The following is a 26,326-nucleotide window of genomic DNA, read 5'->3' as shown; positions in this document are numbered from 1 at the left end:
TCGCAGTAGAACCCTCACAGTTTTTTGAGAAACAACAAACCCTATAGTTCTGGTGTAACCACCAATAGTCCTGCAGACGACCACTTTGTCAGTTTCTCCTCCACAAAAGAGGCAATTTACTACAAATCAGTTCAGTTCTTACAACGAAACAAACCCAAACGTGCAAACGCTCTTCAAAGTCCTTAGACTAATGATAACACTGGGTTACAAATAAATGTTTTTTGCAAGTTGTCTAGGTTTTTTCAACTGAATTAGGACCATTTTGCACCGCTAAATCCAAAAATGACATCTGTTTTTCTCAATCAGGTCAGGTTTTTTTGCTAATTTGATTTTGAAAAATTTGATCTTCTCGCAAAATTGATTACATTTTTGTGACTTTATCAGTTGATTTTTTTTATATAGTTCTCACCCAAAATAGGTTTTAAGAGAAAAAAAATCATTTTCTGACTTGATTCCTGTTAGGTACAATGGTGTATTCACCGCAGATGTAGCAGAATACGTCAGGCTTATTTTTGTAAGATCTTCTAGTCGGAGCCATTTCATTCACCTGTAATATTAAAAAAACCCATTAATCATAAATTGGCAAAAGTAAAATCTTCAGAACTGGTTTATTGCAAGAAATATGAAAGAATTTTGTATCATATGATGTGAAAATCCCCATAAATGTAAGCAAAAATGTTAAAAAGCCAATATGTAGCATAGTTCAGAAAGTTGACCTGATTGAGCAAAATTCATGTGATTTTTGGATTCAGCACACCAAAATTATCCTAAATCAGCTCAAAAAACTTAAACAGTAAATTTGTTGTTGACCAGTGTAATGTGTTGATGGTGGGCGGGGCTAATAGGCTCAGTATTTGGCCTTTGTGCGTAAACCCAAAATGAAAGTAGAACTTCGCAAAATGTTCCAAGTTCTTCATTATTCAATGAGTGGGTTCAACTTAATTCTCATCAAATCATGACTTTATTCCCGAAATATTACGACTTTATTCTCGTAGCGACAAGCGTTTTTATTTTCTTATGTGGCCCTAATACGCTGTTGTAAGAAACATAGCTCTGTCTAAATCTATCCACAAGTTCATTAGTAATGAACATAGAAAAGTACTGAAAGAGAAGTGCTATTTGAACCATGAGCCTGAAGGGACAGATGTAGCAGTATGTGATCTATGCTTTATTCATCATCTAAGCAGCGTGTGACCTCCATGTTTGTCATGTTTGGAACTTGTGTCTGAAAAGATTGAAGCCTTTATATTTAACCTTTGATATTTTTCTTACTGAGAATTCACAATAGACATACCCTTGATTCAATACAGAACTCCAAGGAGCTTTCATTTAACCCATAAAGACCCAAACATCCACTGGCGACCAAGATCATGGACTGATATAAACTGTTAAATACCTGTTGATCTACTAATCTTATAAATACATGTAAATAACTGGTGTAAAATACAGTTTGTCATCTTTTCATGGTCATCAGATATGACCCTTTTGGATGTTTAGAGGCTACGTAGTTACCGTGGAAACACCATCGTCTTCTACAACACTGATTCACCAGTAAAACCCATTGAGTTGGATCAATGACAGTGGATGGACACACCTGTTTTATGTTCATTTGATGATATATTTTACTGAAAAACTCACTTTTTCTTCAGTTTTCTGTGTTTTTGATACAATAAACCCCAAATTTAATCAGAGCTTTAATGAACATCTAGATGATCAGTAAATTAACTATAGGAAAATACATGATATTCACTTAAAAATACAAAATTATTACAGTAAATGGTGATAAATCACTTAAAATAGGATTAACAATATAGAAAACATCATTTGGAACTACCACAAAAGTAGCACTGGATCTTTATGGGTTAATACTATTAAAACACTTTTCCTATCTCTTCAAGGTGATCCCAGACCTTTATAAAATGTATATTTGTTTTTCACAATATATGATAAAACCGGTTTCAATATGGCTTTAAAAGTCCGTGATTGCTGACAGTTTTGAATTCAGCAGCACTGGATGATCTTTGTTGACCTTCAAATAAAACTGAAGAACTTTTCACAATACACATAATCATAATGCACACCTTTTTAATCGTACAATGGTATTGTTTCATGCTGTAAAATGATTTAAAACTCTTATTGCCTTATTAGTCGCTTTTCCATTGACCCTCAAACTGCGCAAATATAACTTGCACATAAAAATTCACCAAATGAAAAAACAACAATTTCACAAAAACTCTTGTTATTCGATTAAAAGTTTTTGCGCTGGCAAGAGGTGGTTTTTCGGGGGTAGCACAATTGGTAAATCGTGCAAAACTGCAACGGAAAGACCTTTTTCTGCAACTAGAGTCACTTGAATAAATAAAAAATGGATGTTGATGGACGTTACAACAAGCGAAGGAGAAGAATTTTAAAATAAATATGGTGTGGTATGTGTGGACTACGGTGGCCCAGAGGTGCAACAGGCCAAAAAATTATCCACTAGACGAAAAAAATTATCTACTACAAGAAAAAAAAAGAGAACAGCCTAAAAAAATTATCCACTAGATGAAAAAAAATTATCTACTACAAGAAAAAAAAAGAGAACAGCCTAAAAAAATTATCCACGAGATGAAAAAAATTATCTACTACAAGAAAAAAAAAAAGAGAGAACAGCCTAAAAAAATTATCCACGAGATGAAAAGAATTATCTACTACAAGAAAAAAAAAAAGAGAACAGCCTAAAAAAATTATCCACTAGATGAAAAAAATTATCTACTACAAGAAAAAAAAGAGAACAGCCTAAAAAAATTATCCACGAGATGAAAAAAATTATCTACTACAAGAAAAAAAAGAGAAAAACAGCCCAAAAAAATTATCCACTATAAGGAAAAAAAAAAAAAGAGAACAGCCTAAAAAAATTATCCACTAGACAAAAAAATTATCCACTGCAAGAAAAAAAGAGAACAGCCCCCAAAAAATTATCCACTAGATGAAAAAAAAAAATCCCCTATAAGAAAGAAAAGAGACCAGCCAAAAAAAATTATCCACTAAAAGAAAAAAAAAGAGAACAGGCAAAAAAAAAATTATCTACTAGCCCAAAAAATTATTCACTATAAGAAAAAAAAAAAGAACAGGTGAAAAAAAATTATCTACTATGAGAAAAAGAGAGCAGCCCAAAAAATATCCACTATAAGAAAAAAAAAAAAACATCATCCACCTTTTCAATTACGGGGGCGCTGTTTACCCGAAAGGTGTCTTGCTTTAAAATTAAGACCACCACAAAAAATAAAAGGATAGGCTGAAAAATTTTAAGGCTTTCGGCTAATGTGGCTAATGCTAAGGAAGTACCCCACCGGAAGTGGAGGTCGTGCGCTAAAAAATAAAGTTATTTTAAAATATAGATATTTCCATTAATATAGTTTGCAAAGCAGTTAAATGATTAAATACGGTTCCAGTGTCTGCTCAAGGTTAGGCATGGGCGTTAAATGGTTAAGGTTAGGGTTAGGGTATGGTTGGGGTTAGTTTTCAGTGGTAAATGGCCCTTGTGTGCACTGTGTGAAGGTTCGTTGCTAAGCTAATGCTAACGCGAAAAGTTGACGGCAACTTTGTGTTATTTTATTTTGAGAGGAGGAGAAGAGGAGCTTCCTGTGGAGCTCCACTATCATGGCATTGCCCATTTGTTTGCAGGTAGACCTCTCCTCCTCAACTCAAACGGAGTGTCTTCACTAACACTAGATCAAGAAGGACATTTTGTGGAGATAAAGATGTGTGCCGTGGTACCGTATTTAATCATTTAACAACATAACAGAATCAAGATTTAATTAGAAACGCAATTAGAACGGGTTAACGGAGGCAGCATAGACATCATATAGTAAAGACATGCACATTATGGACGCAACCCGTTGTAACGCTGTTTTCGCTATACCGCCAATTTGGCCGTGAACGGAAGTTGGCGGTATAACGAGAGTAGACTGTAGTTGTTTTTTCTCAGCAGGCACTACGTCAATTGTTTTGAAACCAAACATATATTGATGTCATAATCATACCTAACACTATTATCCATACCTTTTCACAAACTTTTGCCCATATGAGTAATCAGGAAAGCAAACGTCAAAGAGTGTGTGATTTGCTGAATGCACTCGTCACACCAAAGGAGATTTCAAAAATAGTTGGAGTGTCCATAAAGACTGTTTATAATGGAAAGAAGAGAATGACTATGAGCAAAACTATTACGAGAAAGTCTGGAAGATACTATTAAAGAAGAATGGGAGAAGTTGTCACCCCAATATTTGAGGAACACTTGCGCAAGTTTCAGGAAGCGTGTGAAGGCAGTTATTGAGAAAGAAGGAGGACACATACTGTAGAATAAAAACATTTTCTATTATGTCAATTTTCTTGTGGCAAATAAATTCTCATGACTTTCAATAAACTAATTGGTCATACACTGTCTTTCAATCCCTGCCTCAAAATATTGTAAATTTTGCTTCCCCACCCTGTATGCTTTTATTTCCAACAGCACAATGTGTATTATGCAGTCAGACAATTTTCTAAGTTTCTTTTCCTCGACCGTTTTCAGACTAACTAACGAAACTTGACTTATTTAACCAAATCCAGGTCAAATCCTTCACACTCAACCTGAAACCTCAAGAGAGGAAAATTTCCAAAATGTATGTCACCAGGTTTTTTAATGACACCCGCTACATGCAGTCAGCCTCTTATGGAAATCCTCCTGGTTTGATCTTTTTCAGCAGAGCAGAGCAGCAGAGCATATGTAGGCTATAGGTAGCCAAAGGTTATGATTATAAAACGCTTCAGTGCTTCACCATTCAAGTTCATTTTTTTACTGTTTACTCAGATCAACCACTCTGACGCTTGTGGGTACTGAAAGCATGGGCTTAGAGAGCTGGAGAGTTTAGATGGAGAATAGAGTAAAGGCGACACGCTTCAGGCTGGTGTTAACATTTCTGACAGAGGATAAAGAAAAGAGGCGCCTAAAGCAACTGATTTTACAGCTTTACAGCAGATGTGTGGTGCTCAGTCCAAACGTTCTACCACTTTTATTGCAATTTAAGCACTTTCAGTCCAGCGAATGGCCGCCAGGACGCCTTGAGGGAATTGTGAAAAGAACAAACCTAAAGCCAAAGCAGAATTAATAGTTTCAAAGTGTCAACAGCGGGTTTGGGAACTTGTTTATGACCGAATCCCATTTCAGAGTTCTTCATCTCTTGCTGCTTTTAGACATAGATGTAAGATCCACAGCTTCATGTGTTTGTGTTTCTCCTCCAGGGGATTACACGTGGTCATACTGATGTGGGCGATATTCAAGGCTGGATGTGGCACTCCACAAACATGTTGTTGTTTAGTTTGAGGAGAGAGAGATACTTTACTTTCCGTCTTTGTCTTCTTTTGTGTACATGCAGCCCACTATCTGCCTCTTTACAGCACATTTGTCCTAAAGCTGTGTTCACTGTGTGCAATGCTAATATCAGCATTTCATCACAGTCTTCATACTAAAGATGAACCAAAGGAAGACAGATATGTTTTACATTAAACTTCACCTCCAGACATGCAATAACACATCATGACAACACTCTACACTGTAAAAAAAAAAAAATCTGTAGTTTAACAGAATTTTCACTGTGTATTTGACAGATTTTTCCTGTATTTTTAAGATACAGGAAAATATCAATGAAATGACAAAAATAGACTGTGGTTTTACATGTCAAATGGAAAATAACATGAAAAAACTGTAGCTGTGAATAACCAAAAAATTTCCATTTTTTAAAAGAATTTTTTTCTTTTTTCACCGAAAAATACAGTTAAAATACATTTGCAAATGTATCATAATTTCACAAATATTTCTTCTCTATTTATAAGATTAAACTGTTAATGTAAAGTTTAATACTGTAAAAAAAAATAATAATAAAACGAGATAAAATTATTGACAATTAACCATAAAAGAAGTATTTAACAAGACTTGTTTGTTAATTGACAAATATCTTGTGTAATTACGGGAGGTTTCACAACAAAAATGTTGAATAAATGTATTTTTGTGAATGTATAACATGTATAAGCACTGATAAACTGTCCAAATACAGTTTTTATCAGTGGATTGTACAACTGAGTCTTGTTGAAAATTATTTATGAATATATATATTTATAGGTAATTTGATTGTTTTAATACATATAAATATTCTTTATTAAACATTAAAAAGTAAAAAAAAAAAAAAAGCAAAATCTCATGTAAATATAGGGCAAAAAACTGTATTTTAAATTTGATGAGATGGTTATTTTCCGTTATTTTACAGTATTGTTTGGCACCAAAGCTGCTGGATTATTACTGTTTTTTTATGTTTTGTTTTGTTTTTGTTTTTTTTACAGTGTACCATGAATATTTATTACCCCTGAAGGAGAGGTAGGGGTATTGTTTTTGGTTCAGTTTGTTTGTTTGTTGACACTCTAGCAGCAAAATTATTGGTTGAATTCATAGCAAATTGGCTTTATAGATTGCCAGTGACCCAGAATAGATCTCATAAGATTTTGGGAAAAGTACATCAAAGTTAAAATTTTTAATGAATTTTTCAAATCTTTTTTTCCCTTATTTATTTACAAAGGGTGAAATTTCAAATGTCTATAGCAGCAAAACTATTGGTTGAATTCCTACCAAATTTGGCTTGTAGATTGCCAAAGACCCAAAATAGATGTCATTACATTTTGGGAACACTAGGTCAGAGTTCAAATTTTTTATGAATTTTTACAATCTTTTTTTTCCCCATTTACTTATAATGGGCAAAATTTCAAATGTCTGTAGCAGCAAAACTATTGGATGAATTCAAACCAAATTGGGTTTATAGATTACCAGTGACCAAGAATAGATGCGATTACATTTTGGGAAAAGTAGGTCAAAGTTAAAACTGTTCATGAATTTTTAAAATCTGTTTTTTTCCCATTTACTTATAATAGGTGAAATTTCATATGTCTATAAAAACATCAGTTTTGTTTAAATTATACCAAATGTGGCACATATGTAGAGGATATTGATATGCTGACATCAGCACATGCATAGACATGATGACATCAGCTGGATCCATGCTAAAATAAGCTACAATATGTGCAATGGGCGGGGTTTGATGTGCCTGGCACCACTTGTTTGAGATTGATATGATTTGTACGTTAAATCTGCCTCCTCCATTACTGTAAAGTCCATAAAATAAAAAAAAAGTAATTATTATTAATTGCACGTTTACCCACTGTGCATAAGTTGTTTTCGATTCTTCATTCTGTTCATTTTTGTGTGTATGCAAGTCATGCTTCTAAATGATGTAAACCCCAAAATATTTGAGCACAGAGAACATTTCCTTCCTCAGTGTATAAAAATGAAAAAAGGCTCTGCAGAGACATTCTTCTGCACAGTGAGACTGAAATATTGCAGTGAAGCAAAATGAAACAAACTACTTGTTTTTGAGTGCAGGGGGAGTTATTGTTGCATTGTTTTAGCTGATGTTGCTGGAAGATTTCCGATGTGTTAATATACTCTGAACGTTGCATTTTTCTTCAGTACCTTGTGGATACATTTTTAAGAATATGAGACATATGTACCATGAATTAGAGATGGGGAGGGAATATACTGTATTACTTTCTCTTGCCAAATGTCATAACACTAATATCAATATAGTAAACCTATGACATACTTGGACAAGGACTTTATGCAGTTTTTTTTTTATGCCTTTTATTTGTTTGATTCTGTGAAATTGACTCTATAATTTGAAGAAAATTATAGTAAATATTCCTGTTTTTGCATTTTTAAGGTTTTTTTCTTCTTCAGTTACACAAAAATTCCCATAAATGATTGTCTTGCAGTGTATCAGGGATCGCAGAATCACTGTGATACCATCGAGGGCAATGAATGCATCATGAATAAAACCGGAGGTTGTGTTGCTTTTATCTACGCGTTTGTATTTTCTGTGTCATATGTCTATTTTCGATGTTGGCAGGATACATCAATCCACCCATGAACAGTAGGGGTAGGGCAGGAGCACTGTGGAATAATAGGTGATAGGAAACCACAGTGCTGTCTTCTCAGTTAATGAATTAATCAAACTGAGATAAACATGTTCGCTCTTAAAGGTTAACTCACTTTATTATCCCTGATGGGAAATTCAGTCTCTGTAGTTTTACCCATCTTTATATAGTACCTAGAATTAGCATTAGCATATAGCATATATAAATTAGGAGTAGTGATCTGCCATTGAAGGCATTGAATTAGCTTCATCGGGGGCACCAATAAGAGCCATAACCTATATATATGTGACGCTGGCTGGCCGTTTAGCAGGTGGAGGTCCGTGAAATGAGGAAGGAGATGAGGCAGAAGCAGGAGATGGTGTGGTCCACAATTTTAAAAAATATTTTCAATAATATCTATCTCACACAAAGTGCAAGTGCTCAAAGTGCAAAGGCTAAAAAAAGTGCAAAGGCTAAAAAAAGTGCAAATGCCAAAAAAAGTGCAAGTGCATGCGGAGGTTGGAGCAGCAGTGTCTTCTCCAGCAGTCGAACCACAACTGATGAAAAGGGGCGCCTTTTATATTGTTCAACTTAACTGGCTAAAACCACTACAACTCCATAGGGAAGTTACAACTCAACATAAATTGCTAAAACTAATCTAAAACCTCCATAACTAAAACCCACAACCATAACCTATCTAAAACCCAAGCTAAATATCTAAAACTCTAAATCTAAACACCAAAGTTAAATAAAAACCCATAAACCAATAAAATACATCTCCAGACTCCCCCACACATTTCCCTGGCTTGGTCCAGGCCGGAACCTTCTTAAGGGCTGTTGTTCACGCTGGGACTCTTTTTGCTGACGGACCTGGACACAAGGACAGGGTAAGTACAAACACTAAAACACCATTCACTAAAACACTTTAAAATCCACTCACACAGACACTAAACAAACTAAACTTAAATACTGCACATTTACATTGCACTTTATCTTTGTGTCTCCTTTTCTCCAGGGCCAAGCAATCATCAATCAATAAAAATACAAGCACCGCTGGATGTAAAAACTGAAAAGAAAAGACAATAAAATCAATAAACTACTTTAAAAAACCAATTGCGTGCAATTACTCTGTTTGTGCAAATATGTTTAAAGTGCTGTGCTATAAACTACACGTGCAAGTTAAAGTGCTTAAGTGAACACAGGTGTCTGTATTTGGTACTTAAGTGACACACGGCTGTTTGTCACAATATACATGTATTTACTGGTGGAAAAAAAAAAGATGAAACCTGTGCAGTGCAGTGAGAACAGGTAATCTCAACACAGAAAGGCTCTGATTTGACTGAGAATCTAACCCAGAACCTTCCAGCTGTGAGGCAAAAGGGCTAGCCATTATACAACCACACCACTCACCCACTGTGCAAACCATCCAGAAACTTCCTTAAATGTCAGGATGAATTTAAAGGCCTCTATAGTACATCTGGATAAAATGGTCGACTGTTACGTAGAAAAGGCAAAACTGCAGGAACAGTTTGACAGAACGCACAAAGAAGATTTTGATGGAGATTTTGTGGCCAAAGGTTAAAGGTCAAGGTCCCTGTGTCAACTTGTTTCTTGATTCTTATGAACTGGGGCGCTGTAAAAGGGGGGGGGGGGGGGGGGGGGGGGGGGGGTTAAACATGACAAATTCATGGGGCTCAGCATTTCCAAGGGGCCCAGCAGATATAGGTTAGAAGTTGTGAAAATTTCGTGTACACTCCAGAGTAAAAGAAAGGCATAGAAGCCAGGAGTCGGACGTCCAAAGTTAGGTTTCAGTTTCACGCCAGTTGTGGTTGTTACAGCACTTATGAGACGCACCCCTGTACCCCCAGTCCCTACACAACGTACACCCCCCCTCCCCAACTAGGGATGGGAATCGAGAACCGGTTCTTTTTTGGGAACCGGTTCCCAGTAGCTCGATTCCTTGGAATTGTTTGCCTTCCTGCTTAACGATTCTGCTTATCGATTCCGCCTTCGTTGTGCATGCGCGATGACGTCACACGTACGCTGCATTGTTTTGGTCAGAACGTAGCCAACATGGCGTTGAGGCAGAAACGGTCTAAAACGATGACACCAGGTCCACTTACTTGGAACACTGTCAAAGCTTCCATGTCTTCAAAAGGGTGGAATCCCTCCAGTATCCTCAAACATTTGTCCACAGCATGTGAATCATTTACAGGAATGTCACGTATTTGATACTCAGCAGCGCTTGTGAATGTAGCGGTAGAATGAACGGTGGGCAGGTTCCGGTTCTGGTGTGGGCAACAAACATCGTAACTCCTCAAATAGAAGTTTCTGCAGGTAACAAGGGAAAGGAAATGAGGTGGACAACAATGGGAGACAAGCCGAGTCGAACCGGTTCCACGTAGTAGAGGAATTAGTAAAGCGTCTTTAGTTTCACTTTCACTGTACGTTTGCTCCTGGAGGATTCTGCTGGGTTTCTGTAAATTGGCTTAAAATTTGATTTGATCTATCTCCCCTTTATGTGAAGCATTTTGTAACATGTTTTAAAAAGTGCTATATAAATAAAGCTTTACTTACTTACTTACTTACTTACGTTGCTTTGACGACCAGGTACTCTAAAGTCGGTAGTATCCTGTAATGGAAACGGTCTCCAGGAATAGTACCTGGTACCTGAGTTGAGTTGAATCAAGTCAGTTCCATGTAGTTGAAACGCAGCATTACATTCTTATGAAACTCTACGGAAATACAAATAGTCAATATGTTTTTCCCAGAAGTCACAAATTCAGGTGTATTTAATAAAACATTTTTTTCCAGACAGACACCTTGACTGTTGTTATGGTTAAAAGGTTCCACTAACAGGACAGTAAAATGACTTTGCTCTGCAGTGCCCTGTTATGGTTCCTTCTGGTTCCAAGAGTATAGTTTTGTTAAAAATAAAACTACAGGCTGGGTTCATCTGTCCAACAATTATATACAGTCTGTGACAAAACTTTGAGATGACTCAGTAAAAAGATGATGCCAGAATTGGATGCATCTGACTGAACAAATGGTTCTTGTTTGGGAACATCACACTGTTCCACTAGCCTGGTCAGCCGTCCGATTTTCTCTGTGTATTCAATACTGAGAAAACAGTCTGGAATTGGGTCAGTTGCTATGAAATATGCACGATCTATTCTATACCGACCAATCAGAAGTCTGGGCAGGCGGGTGTTTCGCAATATGCCATATGCACCAACTTCTTTTTGTCGCGAGTCAAAGTCAGTTCCAAGTCTGCAAATCTCTTTACAACTGTTGTCGGTTGTTGACTTAATTTGAAAATAAGGATTGAATAACAGATTACACCTTGTATTCTCAAGTTTCTAGTGACAGTAATTGTTCACTGAAGTTTCTACTCGACCACCAGTGCACGCCATGATGGAAACATGCTGCAGTTTGTTGACATTAGGAATCAGCTCGTAACATAATTATGTCACATTTGTCTTTTTACCTCCGCCAAGGAACGGAAGAGGTTATCTTGTTATGGAAAAAATATTACTCTACTAATTTGTCTCTAATAAAGAAGGATAAGTTCAAACGTTCAGTGTCAAAGAAATCCCTTTATTTGGAGCTCCATAGAAAGAGATACCCCTCAGACAAAGACTGAGAAGGTCTGAACCCAAAAATACAAATCACCCTGTAGTCTTCTGTCTCCCATGAGAAAATCATGATGTGTGGAAAGTGTTTTGGTTAGTGTCAGGAACTTAGAGATAAGACCCCTGTGAGAAATGTTGGCTTGGCCTTCTACTCTGGACACAACACAAAAGAGGTCCAAACTGCTCTATAATACACAGTGACATGAATATATCTGAAATAGAGTTAGAAGCCTATATGATATATGAAATATATATGAATATATATGGATATAAGTAATTTTGCCATTACAATCTTTTCATCACGGTTTGTCTGTTTGTTTGTCTGTTAGCAAGATAACTCAAAAAGTTATGGACGGTTTTGGATGACATTTTCAGGAAATGTTGATACTGGCACAAGGAACAAATGATTACATTTTGGTGGTAACTGGGGGGCCTTGGAGGAGGTCTGCGCTCTCCAAGTGCTTTTCTAGTTAATATTATTATAAAAGCGATAAATTCTAATTTACGCATTAATGCATGGGATTGAATGAAGAACATCATGAACTTTGCCGGACTACTTTTACTTTTCATTCTAACATACTTTTACTCACATTGCGGAACTTTCACTTGTAGTAGATATTTTAACCCTTTCATGTACAGTGGTTGCTCCTGTGGACAGTTCTTCTCCAGCTGTTCTCTTGTATATAAGTGGGTTTTGTTGTTTTAGTTCCATATTAGCCAACACAGTGGGCACTTATGCACCATCCCATAATAACACACTGAAATTCAGACCATTACTGTAACTGTACTGTTCTAGATAAACCTGATCTGCACTAACATGTTAGAGTGGAAATCAGTTATCTGTTAGAAAAAAAAGTTGTTTTTTTTTTTTGCATATTATCTCCATGAAAAGAGTAATAACTAGCATTAGAATATGTTAAAATGTGAGAAAACATCAGATTTTATTTTATTTCATTGTTTTCATATCATTTTCTGATGTTGGGTTTTAAACATGTTTCTTTACTTCAAAAATTAAATGCAAGGACATTTTTGTAACTCCATGAAAAAAATGAAAAAAAAACTTGATCGCATTGTTTTTTTCATGCCTATGGAGAAATAAAAACACTCAAGAAAAAAATCTTAACTAAGGTTCTCATAATTAATACGTGAAAGGGTTAAAGTGCTACTGGGTATTACTGGTGATCGGTGGTGGTGGTGGTGGTGGTGGTGGGGGATTTGATGAAACTTTCAAGAAATGTTGATACTGCCACAAGACATTGATCTGCCTTGAGGTCTGCTCTCTTGGAATGCTTTTCTAGTCTGTGATTGGTTTACTCGGTGCCTGTTAGTCCCGCCTTCATATCTGGATTCAAGCCCCACAATTCCAGAGGGATTTCTCATTAACAAAGATGGATGTCTGGCCAGGCTACTGTTCCACCAGTTGTGTTATGTTTTAGTTTTCTTATGCACTTTAGTTTAATCCTCAAATAACACAACAAGCATGTCGACTTTTTGAAGAATTACATTCATTATGTAAGTAATTGTTTACATGAACACATGGTTAAAGAGCTTTACTCTGTTATTCCCACTCCATCTGTTTCTTTATGTTTTTAATCACATTTTCATTTTCTCTTTATATTAGTTTTATAATGTTTCTATTACCCACAGTTTTATACATGCAGGGTTAACACAGTCCTTCTATATCAGCCTGTTACACAAACCCATGACTGTGCCATGTCAAAGAGAGTCATGCATACTTAACATAACCCCCACCACCACCACCACCACCACCACCACACACACACACAGGGCAGCCTGAGGGGTCGGCTGGCTTCAGTCCAGTGTTAAACATGGCACGTAACATGGTCCACATGCCAAACTACAGCTGCAGGTCTAGGACAAAACATTGGTTCATTACTCCCCGGTGTAAGCACAAGGGTAAAAAGGAGATGTACGTGATTTAGGTCAGAGGTACACACGATTTCAGTACAAACAATTGTGAATAAAATGATTTAATAGGGAACAAAATGAGTTGTATTAAAGTGTCAGTCCACCTGCAGTAGCTGTCTTCAATGCCCTTAAGCAAAGCAGCAAATAGTCAGTTAACGTTGTAGTAGAGATGGGAGAATATGTGAACAACCTAATCTTCCTCTGCAACTGCATGCCCCGAGCAGTAAATAGAAAAGGGGTGAATTTATCTGTCTAAATACAGCTTTAAGTGCAACTCTGCAGCAGAATAAAAATTAAGAGAGACGTACAGAGACAAGAGTCTGCATATATATTCTGCACCATGACAGTCTGAAGATCTGCTTCCACCAGACCGTTCCCATGAGATATTTCTCTCGTAACACCACCGCCGTGCTGTTTATGATCTGAAGTGATTTGTCATTTCCTCTAGAGATGCTCCCAACCAGCAGGGCCGTTTTATTTACGCCACTCGGCGAAGTGTGGCATTTTACACTGACAGATCTGTTGTGAAGCCAGAGCACAAGTAAAGCTAAGAATAGCTGATGGGAAGTCAGCAGCAGCGGAAGTTAAGACGCCCGGTCCCAAGGTTAGCCTAGGACACGACTGATTCAGAAGGCCTTTCCCTCGGAAAGAGGACGTCTTTGAGTGGACAGCGCTGTAAACACAGACACACACGCACTAATGACGGCTCTGTCCTGTGGTCGGTAAACAAAGGCAGACTGGACGAGAATGGAAACCAGCTGCAATGCAAAGTAGACTAATGGGTATTATCACACAGCAAAACTTCAAAGACATATTGGATTTAGTTCAAACCGAGGTTATTATTGTTAACGAAATGTCAAAAGCTAGAATTGTAAAAACATTTTCGTTAACTGAAATAAATAAAACTATTATTAAAAGAAAAAAAAACGATAACTGAAACTGTATTATGTGTTTATAAAACTAACAAAAATGTCTAAAAATTATGGATAAAATTCCCTTCGTTTTCGTCTTTGTCAATGTTGGATTGATATAAAATCGATTTATTTCCCTTAAGCAATTTTAGCTGCTGGCACCATATGATATTTAACTGTCCATCACTTCTTGTTACTTGTTGTTTAGAGTAGTCTTCTCATCTCCACTCTACCTGGAAACATGCAGACTAAAGTTGGGAGAAAGCAGCAGAGTCCTGTCTGGGATTTATTTGAATACGACGGTGAAGAAGATAAAAGATATAAAGAAACTAAAACTAAGCATTTAGAAAATAACGAAAACTAACGAAAACTAGCAAACCTGCTCTAAAAACAAATTAAAACTAACTGAATTAGAGGAAAAAAAGTCAAAACTAAATAAAACTAGACTATAATGAAAAATCCAAAACTATTATAACTTTGGTTCAAACAGGAAATACCATTAGAAGTATTAATATGGAAGTAATATAGTACTTAAAATATCTACTACAAGTGAAAGTTCCGCAATGTGAGTAAAGTATGTTAGAATGAAAAGTAAAAGTAGTCTGGCAAAGTTTATGATGTTCTTCATTCAGTCCCATGCATTAATGTGCAAATTAGAATTTATCGCTTTTATAATAATAATATTAACTGGAAAAGCACTTGGAGAGCGCAGACCTCCACCAAGGCCCCCCGATCACATGATCTACAGCTGTCCAGTTAAACCATGATGACACTTGACTATAATCTGCTGCAGCACTGAGTCGCTGAGTCCATAAAACACATGCAGTTTAGTCTTAATAGAAGCTGAAATACAATGAAGTTTGGTGCCAGATAATGTTGGCACTAACTTTACCTCCCACTGCATATGGATTCCCCTGATATAGAACAAAGCATTTTTGAGCTGTTTCACATCTTTACCATTTGTGTTTGATTTGTCAGCCCTTTATCAGTTCAGACGAAGGTGAATAATAACTATTAAAATGCATTTATTGTTTCAGCACAGTTAAGCTAGACCTATAAAAACAACAGGAAGTCAAACACAGCAAACGGGTCAACCATCATATTTGTATTAGTTTTCCACCAATAACAATCTCCTACTTGGATTCAAGACAAATAAGAAGTAAGAGGAGAAAGAGTTGACAAATCTAATAAATCCTCCTGCAGATTGAATCATCTAGACGAATTAATCCAGCGCTAAACAGAAAACAGCCATTCGATATATACGAGCATTCTGCAACAGAAAGAGAGGAAACAGGACTCAGTACAGAAGACCAGTTAAATCTAAGTCCTCATTAAGACTTGAGGCTTGGTCGCTTTTAGAATGGAAATCCAAAAAGCTTCCTGTTGGTTACATGTCTGTCATCTTTTCTTAAGGAAATGCTGATCTGATCAATGCCAAAGGCTCGTAAAGTAGACAGGCTGCTCTTATGAAAGTCAGGATAATGTCTTGCCATAGGGTAGTTGATGTACATTTGTATTTTCCTGGTCTGTTCTGTTTGTTCTCTCAGTGTAAAACACACTGTAGCTACCACACTGAAGTCTATAGATCACAAATACGGTTTTACAGTGAAGGACATGGATAATGGTTTACCTCTGAGATACCAAAGCCTGAAAGGTCATGGTCTGAAATACGTCAGAGCAGTGAACACACTAAAACTCCGATCATTATTATATTATATTATATTTGTTTAAGTTTGTTTAAGTGTTTTTTATTGTTTTTCAGTTCTTTTTTGACTCTTCCACACATGTTTGCTATGTATTATTATTTATCCCACGGAAAAAGCTTGAATTACTCTCAGGGTTAATGAAGTATCGATCGATCGATCGATCGTTCGTTCGTTCGTTCGTTCGTTCGATCGATCTATCTATCTATCTATCTATCTATCTATCTATCTATCTATCTATCTATCTATCTATCTATCTATCTATCTATCTATCTATCTATCTATCTATCTATCTATCTATCTATCTATCTATCGTTTGTTCATTCGTTCTATGTGTCTATCTATCTATCTATCTATCTATCTATCTATCTATCTATCTATCGTTTGTTCATTCGTTCTATGTGTCTATCTATCTATCTATCTATCTATCTATCTATCTGTCGATCGATCGTTCTATCGTTCTATCATTCTATCAATCTATCTATCGTTCATATCTATCTATCTATCGTTCTATCGTTCTATCTATCTATCTATCGTTCTATCGTTCTATCTATCTATCGTTCTATCTATCGTTCTATCTATCTATATGGAGTGGTCAAATTATTTAAGTGATCATGTAAACACCATAATCTGATAGGCTTTGTCAGATAACGCCAGTAATCTGATTATGAGAAATCAGATTAACACACCAAGATTTCCCCCTCAATACTCTGATGTCTTCATGCATACACCCGTTAATCTGATTTATTTCATTCTTTTATATTAACCCTTTCATTAATTAATTATGAGAACCTTAGTAAAGATTTTTTTCTTGAGTGTTTTTATTCCTCCACAGGCATGAAAAAAACAACGTGATCAAGTTTTTTTTTTTCGTTTTTTTTCATGGAGTTACAAAAATATCCATGCATTTCATTTTTGAAGTAAAGAAACATGTTTAAAACCCAATATGAGAAAATGATATGAAAACAATGAAATAAAATAAAATCTGATGTTTTCTCACATTTGAACATATTCTAATGCTAGTTATTACTCTTTTCATGGAGATAATATGCAAAAAAAAACAAAAAAAAGCTGTTTTTTCTAACAGATAACAGATTTCCACTCAAACATGTTAGTGCAGATCAGGTTTATCTAGAACAGTACAGTTACAGTAATGGTCTGAATGTCAGTGTGTTATTATGGGATGGTCCATAAGTGTCCACTGTGTTGGCTGATATGGAACTAAAACAACAAAACCCACTTATATACAAGAGAACAGCTGGAGAAGAACTGTCCACTGGAGTGACCACTGTGCATGAAAGGGTTAAATAAATCATAGAGAAATGGAAGCGACTTGAGTTAAACATGAACGAAATACAATGACAGGAAACTTGAGTCCAGGGTGCGGTTTTTGTTTTTTTTTTTGGGGGGGGGGGGGGGGGGGGGGGGGCTCAATCCCTACTTGCACATGTTACAGGGTATGGTGAGGTTAATGTTACTACAGTGGACTAACAGTGTCTTTGCGGATGTTCTAATGATATTTTGTTTGGTTGTTTATTGTGGTGATAGCTTTTGGGAAGATGAATTATCTCATTATTGCAATTATCCGATTAGTCCCCGCTATCAGATGTAAAAGGGCTCAGGGTTATACTCGTAAAATGATCCGATGGTGATTTTTTCAGTCCTGTCCGTTCCACAGGTGACAATTGTTTTTTTAATTTTTGCGTTAGAGCACAGGTGTCAAACATGCAGCCCGGGGGCCAAAACCGGCCCGCCAAAGGTTCCAATCTGGCCCGCGAGATGAATTTACTCAGCACAAAATGCAAAAATTACCCTGTAGATCAGGGGTGTCAAACTCATTTTAGTTCAGGGGCCACATTCAGCTAGATTTGATCTGAAGTGGGCCAAGCTGGTATAATAATAACATAATAATATAGAAATAATATCAACTCCAAACTTTTCTCTGTGTTTTAGAGCGAAAGAAGTAAATTTACATTATGAAAAGGTTTACATCTACAAACTATCCTTTCAAAAGATGAGAATAACATGAACAAACTGAAAAAAATACGTGTAATTTTAACACTGTTCTGCCTCAGTTTATCATTTACACATGTACATTAAAACTTACAAATACACAAAACATTACGTAACAGTCAGAATATTGTTAAAATTACACTTATTGCTCTTAAAAAAATTTCAGGTTGTTCATATTTCTTCAGGTTAGTCACATTTTTTTTGTGAAATTATACTTTGTTTTAGTGTAAATACATGAAAATATTTACGTTTACAAAGAAAAAAATTTGGACTTGTCATTATTTATATGTTATTATGAAAGTATTTTACAAGTCCTGCCCACTGGAGATTGAATTGGTCTGAATGTGGAACCTGAACTAAAAGGATTGTTAATATTTTAGTGTAATTTTTGCATTTTACAAATTCATCCCAAGGGCCAGACTGGACCCTTTGGAGGGCCGGATTTAGCCCCGGGGCCACATGTTTGACACCTGTGCTGTAGATGTTAACCGTCAGGGCCCTCAAACTCAAAAATAATAGCATATAAAACCTAGAAATAATGACTCCAAATTTTCTTCTTGGTTTAATGTGAAAAAAATAACATGACATTATGCCTATGAATAATGGCACACCATTTGTTTTCTTTTATTTATTGCAAAGAACATTAAATTCTGATATCCTTTAACGATAAAATGTCAATAATCTGAACAAATATGAACAACCTGAAATGTCTAAAGAAAAATAAGTGCAATTTTAACAATATTCTGCCTGGTTTATGTCTTGGTAGATCTGATCTGTAATGCACATGTATAAACCATAAGTTGAGACATAATAGTGTTAAAAGTGTACTTGTTTTTCTTCAGAAATTTCAGTTTTTTCCAGTTATTCACATCTTTTTTGTTTTGGATAGAAATAGTTTCATCATCTAATGTTATTTTTTGCACTAAAATATTTGGAGTTGTCATTATTTATAGGTTATTATGCTATTATTTTACTGGTCCGGCCCACTGGAGATCAAACTGGGCTGAATGTGGCCCCTGAAAGAAAATGAGTTTGACACCCTGCGTTAGAGCATTTAATTAATTGGTTGTAATTGGGGTTTGAAGGGGATTTTAAGCAATATAGTAAAAAATGCTCCAGGAAAATGTCTCCTACCCCACCTTTAATGCTCATTAAAGGATTGATTCATTGTTATTCTTAAATTCTGTTTCAGGTTTGTTTTATGGTTAAGGTAATAACCAATGTAATGAATGTGGAGGATATACAATAGGACAGGATATATTTCTCTACATATTGACTGTCAATATATTACTGACTGAAAAATATATTACTGTATAATATATATTTATATTTAAAATATGCAGAATAATATATTGTATCAATATATTTTGTATTATATTACAATATATTGAAAAATACATAAGGAATTGCCGTTTTCCATATATTGAAACATATATGACAATATATTTACTTATATATGTAAATATATGTCATATATTTAGTAATACACTTCATAATGTACGTATGCATATATACATACAATATATATGAATATATTTAAAACCAAATTAAAAAACATTTTTATTCTCATTAGCCTTTGAAAGGAGATAAAAATGGGGTCACAATTCAGGAACCAGGAATGTGCGCTGTTTTTATTTTTATTTTATTTTATTGTATTTCTGTTTTTATTTTTTATTTTATTGTATTTCAAATTTCATCTTATTTCTTGCACTTCAAAAATTCTATGCATAATCAAATATTTTAATGTGCGCTGTTTTATTTTTATTTATTGTATTTCTCTCAAATTTCATTTTATTTCTTGATGTATAATCAAATCTTAATGTATTTTAATACTGTATATTTTCAATCAATGTGAAGCACTTTGGGCTACAATTTCTGTATGAAAGGTGCTATACAAATAAAGTTTTATTATTATTATTATTATTATTATTATTATTATTATTATTATTATTATATTGTCGAGTGTATTACTAAATATATGTAATTAGATATTTAGTAATACACTTCAAAAAATATGCATGTATATATATGTACATCTTTTTCATCCTATGTTGCCAAAATGACTAAGAAGGCATCATTTTTCAGTTAACACTTTTTTCATGTATATCTCGATGCATATTTTCATGAAATATGTTATTATGCATACCAAGTAATGTAAGTGTTGATAAATATCTGCTTTATGTAAACTTGTGTCAATGGAAAGAAATTGAGTTTCAATAAAACTATATGCAAAAATATAGGGCAGTTTTTGTCTTCATTGCAATATATGTTTTATATGTGTCAATATATGATTAAAGCATATAATGCAGTATATTGGAAAATATATGCACTACTTTCCCATATATGGAAATGTATTTTTTAATATAATGCATTATATTTTTCAATATATTGCCATATATTTTTGTTTCATAAGGGGAGTCAGATTTGGAAGTAGAATCCCAACACTCCTGAAACTAATTAATGGTAGTTCAGGGAAAATGTGACAGTACATCATCACTTTCAAGATACCCCAGTTTGTCCTAATGAGCCATTTGATGTTTTCTGCTCCAGTACTGTATGTTATATCAATTATCACCTTCTTCTTACTTTATTTAGATTTTTTTTATTTTATCTGACTGCATTTATCATACACTCTGTTTTAGCTTTTGATCATCTTATGCAGGACTAATTTGATATGAATTCAGGGTAGATGAACATTTTTTCCGACTACAAAACACAGATGACAGTGTGACTGCCTTAAACCATTCAGCTTTGTTCACTCAAGCAGAAAGCATTTGCCTTCTGGAAGAATCTAGTGCGAAACTACAGGAGCTCAGCGGTGAACCACAACGTCCCAGATTCCGATCCGACCTGAGACCTTTGTTGTACGTCATACACCACGTCTTTATGTCGCTGCCAATGCGAAATTACACCGAGACTAGGAAAAAAAAAAAAAAAACAGCAAAAAATAGCATGGAACATCTTTAAATACCATTAGTCACTACTATAACATGTTGTAAGTCGGAATAAATCTGGGACCTGTTTCAGTAATATGGATGTAATTAATAGACTTCAGATAGTGACTATCTGTTACACAAAGCTGTTCTGTTCTGGTTTGAAGTAGGGCTAATGTGTGAAATGTGTGTGTGTGAATTGGCTCATGGTGCCACTACAATTCTCTCAGCTCTGTTCAATCCAACACACGAATAATCTTTCAGGAAGATTTCAACCATTAGTACATATTTTACCTCCGACAATTCACATATATTCATTAAAAAAAAACAAAACAAAACATTCCATACTGCATAGTTGCGGTAGCATATTTACATCCGCCAAGGAGGTTATGTTTTTGCCAGGGTTTGTTTGTTTGTTTGTTTGTTTGTTTGTTTGTTTGTTTGTCTGTCTGTCCGTTAGTGTGCAACATAACTCAAAAAGTTATGGACAGATTTGGATGAAATTTTCAGGGTTTGTTGGAAATGGGATAAGGAAGAAATGATTAAATTTTGGTGGTGATCGGGGGTGGGGGGGCCCACGGGGGGGGCCACTGATCAGCCTTGGCGGAAGTCTGCGCTCTCCAAGTGCTTCTAGTTGTTGCATGTTTCCAGCATTGTATCCTCATTTCTCAATCATTTTATCAACTGAACCACAAATTAAAAAACACATTTTTGTCTTTGTGGATAAATTTAAATGACTGTCACCATTTTAAACCCTTTCATGCATGAATTATGAGAACCTCAATGGGTCAAAACACAGTAAATGTCCCGTCAGAGAGCGAACTTAATTGATCGCCATTCCAACATTTATTTCAATATAAAGTAGCTCCTTGTTTTGGATAATCCCTTATGGTCCAACTAAAACAAAATGAATTTAAAAATAAAAATGTGGGTCAAATTGTCTCTAAAATGTCCCTTCAGAGAGATTTTGAATACCGTGTTTTTGACCCTAATCAAGTTATTTTCCTGAGTGTTTTTATTCCTCTTTAGGCCTGAAAAAAAAAAAAACAATACATCGAAAAAAAATTTTATGAACCTATTTTTCATTGGAGTTACAAAAATATTCACTCAGCTGGACATCATGTATTTAATTTTTTGAAGCAAAGAAACATGTATTTACAGATATACTGTGTGAAAACTATGAAATATATTTTTTAAATGCTGCTAATCTGATGTCACATTTTAACATACTCTAATATTAGTTATTACTCACTTTATGGGGATAACATGCAAAAAAACAAAAACAAAAACAAAAACAAAAAAAATTTTGTTTGAGAAAAATGGTTAATTACAGTCTATTAACAATAACAAGAAATTGATTTACACTCAAACATGTTAGTGCAGATCAGATTTATCAAAAATGGTAAAGTTACAGTGATGGTATGAATTACAGTGTATGGGATGATGCATAGGCGTCCACTGTGTTGGCTGATATGGATCTAAAACAGCAAAACCCATGAATATACAAGAGAACAGCTGGAAAATAACTGTCCACTGGAGTGACCACATGGAAGGGTTAACAACATTATTTCTAATTTAGGTCCAAATAGTGTTGATGATTATTATGGTCTTCACAGATTGGGGGGCAATTAATTTGCACATTATTGTATGTTTTCAAGCTAACGTTTATATCACATTGTACTTTCTCTTTATCCATCACACCCCACTGTGGAAAAGCCTTTAGACTTTAACCCACAAAGACTCAATGTGACTTTTGTGTTCGTTCCCAAATGGATTTTTCTTTCTATTTAACCTTTCTTAAGTAATTTATTGCCATTTCTTACCCAAGGGGTGGCAAGGGGTGTTGTTTTTAGTTTGGTTTGTTTGTTTGTCTCTTTGTTAACACTTTAGGCAGCAAAACTATTGGTTGAATTCATACCAGATTAGGTTTATAGATTACCAGTAACTCAGAATAGATGTCATTTCATTTTGAGAAAAGTAGGTCAAAGTTCAAATTTCTTATGATTTTTAAAAATTATCCCATTTGTGTATAATGGGCAAAATACCTCCAAGCCAAATCTGGCCCACCAAAGGGTCCAGTCTGGCCCCTGGGATGAATTTGTGAAATGCTAAAATTACACTGAGGATATTAATCATTTTAGTTCAGGATCCACATTCAGACCAATTTAATCTCAAGTGGGTCGGATCCAGTAAAATACTATCATAATAACCTATAAATACACACAACTCCAAATGTTTCTCTTTGTACATGTAAACATCTTTATGTGATTTTACTGTATTTACACTAAAACAAACTATCATTTCACAAAAACACACAAATAACCTGAACAAATATGAACATTTTAAATGTCTGAAGTTCAGGTTTACCAATATTCGCCTGTTATTAAATGTTTTGTGCATTTGTAGATCCACTGTGATCTGTAAGTTGTAATGTACATGTGTAAATGATAAACTGAGACAGAATATTAAAATTGCACTTAGTTTTCCTAATAAATTGCAGTTTGTTCATAGTATTCACATTGTTTTAAAAGGATAGTTCGTAGATGTAAACATTTTCATTGCATAATTTAACTTTTTTTTGCACTAATATATAGAAGAAAGTTTGGAGTTGACATTATTTATATACACTGCAAAAAAAAAAAAAAAAAAAGTAATTTTCTGGGAGCAGGGGTGCCAAAAAATACTGTAAAATAACGGAAAATAACCATCTCATAAAAATACAGTAATTTTCCATAATTAAAATACAGTTTTTTACCCTAACTTTACATGAGATTTTGCATATTTTTTGACTTTTTAATGTTTAATAAAGAATATTCACATGTATTACAACAATCAAATTACCTATATACATATATATATATATATATCTATATATATATATATATATATCTATATATATTATATATAAATAATTTAAAAAAAAATTAAAAAAAAAAATTTAAAAAAAAAAAAAAAAAAATATATATATATATATATATATATATATATATATATATATATATATATATATATATAAATATATATATATATATATATATATATATATATATATATATACACACATATAATTTTCAATGAGACTCAGTTGTACAATCCACTGATAAAAACTGTATTTGGACAGTTTATCAGTGCACATGTTATACATGTTATACATTCACAAACATACATTTATTCAACATTTTGTTGTGAAACCTCGTGTAATTACACCAGATATTTGTCAATTAAAAAACAAATCTTGTTAAACTTACAGAACAAATACTTCTTTGTGGTTAACTGTCAGTCATTTTATCTTGTTTCATTTATTTATTCTTTTCACAGTATTAAACTTTAAATTAACAGTTTAATCTCATAAATAGAAAATGAATATTTGTGAAATTGATACATTTGCAAATGTATTTTAACTGTATTTTTCTGTGAAAAAAGAAAACAAATTCTTTTTAAAAAAAATCAAATTTTATGGTTATTCACAGTTACAGTTTTTTCCTGTGATTTTACATTTGACGAGTAAAATCACAGTCTATTTTTGTCATTTCATTGATATTTTCCTGTATCTTAAAATTACCGGAAAAATATGTAAATAAACAGTGAAAATTCTGTTAAATTACAGACTTTTTTTTACAGTGTATTCTGTTATTATTTCACTGTCCGGCCCACTTTAGATCATATTTGGCTTAATGCGGCCCCTGAACTAAATGAGTTTGACAGCGCTGGTCTGAACAGAAAACAAGAATCAGAAGTTTAAGATCCATTAACTCTCTGTTCATCATAATCTCTTGCAGGTTTCTTTCATTTCCAGAAGTCAAAGCCAAAACTGTGTTCTGTGAGTTTGCACTAACCTTTAGTGTTGGTGAACACATTCTAACTGGGATAGTTCAGGCAGTTGTGTCACTGTGGGGGAACTCCCAAAACAAAAGACATTTGGCCAAATGGACATTATGAAATAAAAAAGAGGAAACGGGCTATATTGCATACATTACACAAAAAACACAAACGCAATTCCCTTTGACTTTGTGGACTGTGGTGATTTGGGGGAAGTGGAAAATGAATCATATTTTCTTTGTATTGTCCTCTATATGATGAACTGAGAGCCTCTTTGTTTAAATGAGATGTTTATCTGAAATCCTGATCTGTTCTGGAGCACTGACGATGACAGGATGAAATTGTTGTGTAGTTCAAATGTATATAAAATTAGCAATTATTTGTTTGTAAAGGCTGGAAAAAGCGGCAGATTGTTTGTTTAAATAGGTCAATGCTTTGTTTTGTTCATGTCTATTGTGTCTGTTGTCTGGCATTTGATTTTGGTTTGTGTTTTTGGTGTCTTGTAAGCACATGTAAGGGCTGGGCATGTTTTTTTTTTTTTATGCAAGAGACAATAATAAAAAACATTCATTCATTCATGCCCAAAAATAAAATTTGTTTCAGAAGATCTGGTCACAGTCATTTTTCCAGTATGTATCAGGTCCATACAGATTTAACCCTGTCATGCACAGTGGTCACTACAGTGGACAGTTATTCTACATCTGTTCTCTTGTATGTTCATGGGTTTTGTTGTTTTAGTTCCATATCAGCCAACACAGTGTACGCTCAGGCACCATCCCATACACTTATATTCACACCATCACTGTAACTTTGGCTGTTCTTGATAAACCTGATCTGCAGTGACATGACTGAGTGTAGATCATTGCTAATAAAAATTGGGAATCTGATAAAATGTGAGAAAAACATCAGATTAGCTGCAATAAAAATGTTTTGATTTTATAGTTTTCACACAGTTCTGATATTGAATTCTTTGCTTCAGAAATTAAACACATGGGGTCCAGTGGATTGAATGGATGAAGACGGATGGATGGATGACAAAAATGATAACAGTAAATCAACTCAAGCCAGAAAAGTACAAGAATTATGAAAAGAAGAATCAGTGAAAAGCAAAAAACTAAAGGCATAGATGGGTTTCAGGTTCTGCAGCAGTATCTTTAAACCCTTTCATGCATAGTGGTCATACAGTGGACAGCTATTCTACAGCTGTTCTCTTGTATATTCATGGGTTTTGTTGTTTTTGGTTTTTTTTTTTGTTATTTTTTTTACACATATCTTTATCAAAAGTTTTAAGACACTACATATCTTTTCTTACATGAATTGGTAACATTATGTAGATCTCTCCTGAGCGTAAACACCCAGAATCACAAGCCCTCCCCACACTTTTCACACAGTTTATCAGTAAATAC

General features: G+C 34.5%; 1 long non-coding RNA gene across 1 annotated transcript in view; it reads right to left on the bottom strand.

Moving 5' to 3' along the window:
• LOC115428831 (uncharacterized) overlaps nucleotides 1-26,326 on the bottom strand; it is a 124,812-nt gene that overhangs the window by 20,971 nt on the left and 77,515 nt on the right. The window contains exon 3 of the long non-coding RNA XR_003936700.1: nucleotides 13,646-13,654. This is a non-coding gene — a long non-coding RNA (uncharacterized LOC115428831). The remainder of the gene's footprint in view (nucleotides 1-13,645; nucleotides 13,655-26,326) is intronic.

The sequence above is a fragment of the Sphaeramia orbicularis genome, chromosome 11, assembly GCF_902148855.1.
Source record: "Sphaeramia orbicularis chromosome 11, fSphaOr1.1, whole genome shotgun sequence".
NCBI lineage: Eukaryota > Metazoa > Chordata > Actinopteri > Kurtiformes > Apogonidae > Sphaeramia > Sphaeramia orbicularis.
Note: the sequence above shows the minus strand (reverse complement) of the source record. Positions and strands in the feature narration are given on the sequence as shown.